Consider the following 5,451-nt stretch of genomic DNA (forward strand, 5'->3'; position numbering starts at 1 on the left):
TATAGTTAATATTTTTCCTTCCTCTCTTTCCCCTCCACCCCCATTTCTCTCTCTTTCTGTCCTCTTTTTTTTCCTTTTAGGCACTGTGATTTGCAGTATTATTACTGAAGGAGATATCATGCATATCATTTTACCTCCTTTCAACTCACAATTCTTTTTTTTTAATATCTTTATTTAAGCACCATAATTACAAACATGTTTGTTGTTGGATTTCAGTCATAAAAAAAACACCCCCTTCACCAGTACAACCGTCCCACCACCAATGTCCCCCATCTCCCTCCTCCCCCACCCCCTGCCTGTATTCAAGACAGGCTTTCTACTTCTCTCACTCATTAACATTGTCATGAAAGTTGTTAGTACAGTTCTTTCTCTAACTGCACTCACCACTCCGTGGTGAGCTTCATATCATGGGCTGGTCCTTCTGACCCTCATCTCTATTGTCTCTGGGTATTATTACAACACTGGCTTTTATTTTTCTTAAAACCCATAGAAGAGTGAGACTATTCTGTGTGTGTGTCTCTCTCCTTATGACTTATTTCACTCAGCATGGTAGTTTCCATGTCCATCTATGTATAGGAAAATTTAATGACTTCATCTCTCCTTATGGCTGCATAATATTCTAGTGTGTATATGTACCACAGTTTCTTTAGCCATTAATCTGTTGAAGGGCATCTTGGTTGCTTCTAGAGTCTTGCTATGGTAAATAGTGCTGCAATGAATATAGGTGTGAGGAAGGGATTTTTGAATTGTATTTTTGTGTTCCTAGGGTATATTCCTAGTAATAGGAATTGTATTTTTGTGTTCCTAGGGTATATTCCTAGTAATAAGAATTGTATTTTTGTGTTCCTAGGGTATATTCCTAGTAATAAGAATTGTATTTTTGTGTTCCTAGGGTATATTCCTAGTAATAGGAATAGGGTCAAAAGGGAGCTCAATTTCCAGTCTTTTGAGGAATCTCCATATTGTTTTCCATAAAGGTTGGACTAGATGGCATTCCCACCAGCAGTGAATGAGATTTTTTTCTCCCCATATCCCCACCAGCACTGATAGTTCTTGTTCTTTGTGATGTGTGCCAGTCTCTGTGGTGTGAGATGGTACCTCATTGTTGTTTTGATTTGCGTCTCCCTGATGATTAGTGGTGTGGAGCATTTTTTTTTCATGTGCCTTTTGGCCATTTGTATTTCTTCTTTGAGAAAATGTCTATTCATTTCTTCTCCCCATTTTTTGATTGGATTAGATGATTTTTTTCTTGAAAAGTTATGTCAGTACGTTGTATATCTTAGATATTAGCCCCTTATCTGGTGGGTATTGGGTGAATAGCTTCTCCCATTCCATGGGTGGCCTCTTTATTTTAGATATTATTCTCTTTGGGGTGCAGAAGCTTCTCAGCTTAATATAGTCCCATCTGTTTATCTCTGCTTCCACTTGTTTGGAGAGTGATGCTTCCTCCTTGAAGATGCCTTTAGTCTCAATGTCATTGAGTGTTTTACCTACATGGTGCTCTGTATACCTTATGGTTTTGGGTCACATATCAAGGTCTTTAATCCACTTACATTTGACCTTTGTGTATGATGTTAGAGGGAGGTCTGAGTTCGCTTTTTTTGAAAAGCACACAATTCTTGTCTAGAGTCATCATTTCCAACAAGAACCAACTGTCCTGGTCATAGTGGTCTCTTCTCTGATTTAACTGCACTCCTCCTCCACTCCTCTTTGTGGCAGCTTTCCTACCATTGACCAACCCTCCTTACCTTCACTTCTATTATCTTTATGTATTATTACTACACCCTGTTTTTTTTAAAAAATATTCCATAGATGAGTGTGATAATTCTATGTGTGTTCCTCTCCCTCTGACTCATTTTACTCAGCATGACACTCCACCCTTGTTCACCTATGTATATGCATATTTCATGACTCCTTTTTCCTAATGATTGCATAGTATTCCATTGCTCTAGGTGTACCATTGGTTCTTTATCTACTTAACTGTTCTGTTCTTGGTCACTTGAATTGTTTCCATGTTCTGGCTATTTATGAACAGTGCTGTAATGAACATAGAATTGCATGTGCCTTTTTTTGTTTCCAATTCACGATACAGACCAGGCAAAGGGCCTGTGTTGAGGTGTATATGGGGTGCATTTATTGAACCTCCTCTTTCTATACAGTCAGTGTAAAGAACACAGCCTGTGGTAAGAATTGGGAGGCCTTCTCTTTCCTTTAGCATATGCCTTTTCTGATTTTTTTTTCAGGTCACACCCATTTGATGCTCAGGGTTACTCCTGGCTAAGCGCTCAGAAATTGCCCCTGACTTGAGAGGACCATATGAGACGCTGGGGGATCAAACCTCGGTCCGTCCTACACTAGCACTTGCAAGGCAGACACCTTACCTCTAGCGCCACCTCACCGGCCTCAGTATATGCCTTTTCTACATCAGATATTTGAAACCCAGGAGTTGTATTGCTATAGAAGTTCAACTTTCAGTTTGTAAAAATTCTTTTAAATGCACTCTCATCCACTGCCGGTGGGAATGCCCCCTAGTCCTACACCTATGGAGAACAGTCTGGAGAGTGCTCAAAGAACTCAAAATTGAGCTGCCATTTGACCCAGCAATTGCTCTCCTAGGTATCTACCCCCAAGTTGGAAAGACATTCATTCTAAAGTATGTGTGCACCCCACTATTTATCGCAGCACTCAGTATAATAGCCACATCCTGGAACCAACCTCGATGCCCAACAACAGATGAATGGATCATTAAGATGTGGTATCTATACACAATGAAATACTACATGGCAGTCAGAAATGATACAATCACAGACTTTGCAGCAATGTGGATGGACCTAGAACATATTATGTTAAACAAAGTAAGTCAGAAGACGAAAGATAAACACAGAATGATAGCACTATTCTGAAGCACCTAGAACATACACCTTAAAGACAACTAATATTCAACAACCAAATAACAAGTTTTAACAGGGTAAAAACTCCAAACACTGTAATAGTCAACTTATACTCGGGAGTAGGGTCCATAATACAAGAAAAATGAGCAACACAAACTCTTGACAACACATTATACCACAAAAAAACCAGCAACAACAGAAACAGCAGCATTGAGAGAACAGGTATGTAATCAGCCTTCTAATACAAAGGCCCATAATAATCCCTTAGGGATCTTATACAGGATCACAGGTAAAGAACACCACAGGAAATCACTGACTCCAATGGAAACATCTCATAACACTATGTTTTAATGACTTAATCTTACTATATTTAAAATAACCTCTCAGCTTTTCTATCCACAGGCATTCTTGGATACAAAGGGTGGACAAACTAAGATGGCATCTTGGGGCCCAGTCACACGAGATACCATACCCAGCTTGCACTACGAGAATATCCCAAGAAAACTCTTTAACATATACTTTATCTCTAGGTTATACCTTCTTTTAGGATTTAAAGCACGTGACCAGTCAGACCACCGAAGCAGCAACTGTGACGTACAGACTTAAACTACAGGCCCTACTCATTGAACACATTCAAGCAAACTAGCATTCCCTTGCTATTTTCTCCTCTCTTCTCACTACTTCCTTTTTTATTTTTTCTTTTCTTTTTTTTTTTCTTTTTTTTTTTTTTTTGGTTTTTGGGCCACACCCGTTTGATGCTCAGGGGTTACTCCTGGCTATGTGCTCAGAAATCGCCCCTGGCTTGGGGGGACCATATGGGACACCGGGGGATCGAACCGCGGTCCTTCCTTGGCTAGCGCTTGCAAGGCAGACACCTTACCTCCAGCGCCACCTACCCGGCCCCTCTTTTTTTTTTTTTTAAGATTATTTTTTTTTCTCTTTATTTGGATATCTTGATTACATAAATGCTTGTGATAAGGTTTCAGTCCTATAAAGATCACCCCTCTTCACCAGTGCAACATTCCCGCCACCAAAGTCCCAAATCTCCCTCCATCCCACCCCACCCCTATTTTTTCTTTTCTTTACCTTTCTTCTCTTTTCCTTTTTTCTTTCCTCTTCTTCCTTTCTTTCTAATGTATTTTCTCTTTTCTTCCTTCCTACCCCTTCCATATACTTTCCCCTTTCCCCCCTTTGGAAATCCAACTATTCCTTCACCCTTCAATCCCATCCAGACCTCCCACCATATTAAAACTCTTCACCCTCAGTTCTTAATCCATTAGGCATCAAGACTGATCTCCTACCCCAACGAACCAGTACCCAGCACCCAAGCGAAGGGACACCTAGTCAAACCCACACCTCGTTCCCTGCAAGAAAAGGCAACCAACATCCCTGCGGACTCAGGCTGCGTGGCCCTCCCTACCAACTCCCCCTAACGTAGACTGTTACTTGAAACCGGACTTAGCTCTAAAAGTATCCCCAATGCAAGAGCTCTTCCAAGACCTCCCTGCCGCAAATCTTTACCAATCTCAAGAAGGTCAGGGGCTGTGATGGAAAGGTGCCTGGGAACCCACACACCACAAGAAAATCCCAAAAGACAATGGGAAAACCTAAACTTTCAACATAAGTATAAGACCCGTATTACACCACCTCCTTACCTGCTTATCCTCAAAAGTAAAGTAGTCTCTTGCATCACTTTGTTCCCTTAATTACTTCGTTAATTCATTTTTAAAAAAATGTTTGTTCTACATATACATAGGTGAGCACATATATTTTCCCATTTTTATCTTTTTTTGGGTGTGTGACCTGTTTCTGTTTTCTTCTCTGCCACCCCCAAATGCACCGACAATATAATGTAGCACCATTCCTCCCTGCAAAGGCACACTAATAAAAGGGGAAATCCTATATATAAAAACGAGCTCTTATCTACTAGGGATAAGAACTCATACTTGTTTGCAATACAGGGATATCTCCCACCTTGAAAATATGTCATGCGGACCCAACTTAGACCCCAGGTGATTAGACACCATCCGTCCAGCCTTGAACCCTGGATCCCAGACATAGAAAAGACAAAGTTCTTCACAACAGCTATGGGAAACAAATCCCAACCGGAACATCCTTAATACTGCTGGGCCACCAACAAGTGCCAGCTCTAATATGATATCCTGACAACGAGGAAAATGGGAACAACTTGACCTAAGAGCAAGTTATCCTACCTCACCAGCTAACGATAAGACAAAATCAGAAGACTTGTCACCCTTTGGTCGGTCCAAAAGCCAAGATCGTGATTTACAGATGACTGGCTACTAGAACCATGACTGGACTGTATATATTTTGGGACCAATAAAAAAGCCCCAGTCTAGGGTTTGAATTACAACCTGCACAACAACCATGATCCCCAGTTCCAAAGGTCTGGCTGAGACAATTGCAACGAAATGGGGCTTCTGGAAACACAATGAAAGACGCTATCGTAGGTTCCATCCTAGATCAGTGGAAAGACCAAGACCACCAACCACAGAAGATGGATTAAAATGACACCGAGGGAACAGAACTTCTAGAACGA

The 5,451-nt window shown here is 40.9% G+C and overlaps 1 non-coding gene across 1 annotated transcript; it reads right to left on the minus strand.

Annotated features, from left to right (window-relative positions):
- Window positions 1–2,068: 2,068 nt before the first annotated feature.
- Window positions 2,069–2,200, minus strand: LOC126023197 (small nucleolar RNA SNORA51). The gene has a single exon (XR_007500401.1). It is a non-coding gene; the product is annotated as a small nucleolar RNA SNORA51 (small nucleolar RNA).
- Between the last annotated feature and the right edge of the window lie 3,251 nt (window positions 2,201–5,451).

Source organism: Suncus etruscus, chromosome 11, assembly GCF_024139225.1.
Source record: "Suncus etruscus isolate mSunEtr1 chromosome 11, mSunEtr1.pri.cur, whole genome shotgun sequence".
Classification (NCBI taxonomy): Eukaryota; Metazoa; Chordata; class Mammalia; order Eulipotyphla; family Soricidae; genus Suncus; species Suncus etruscus.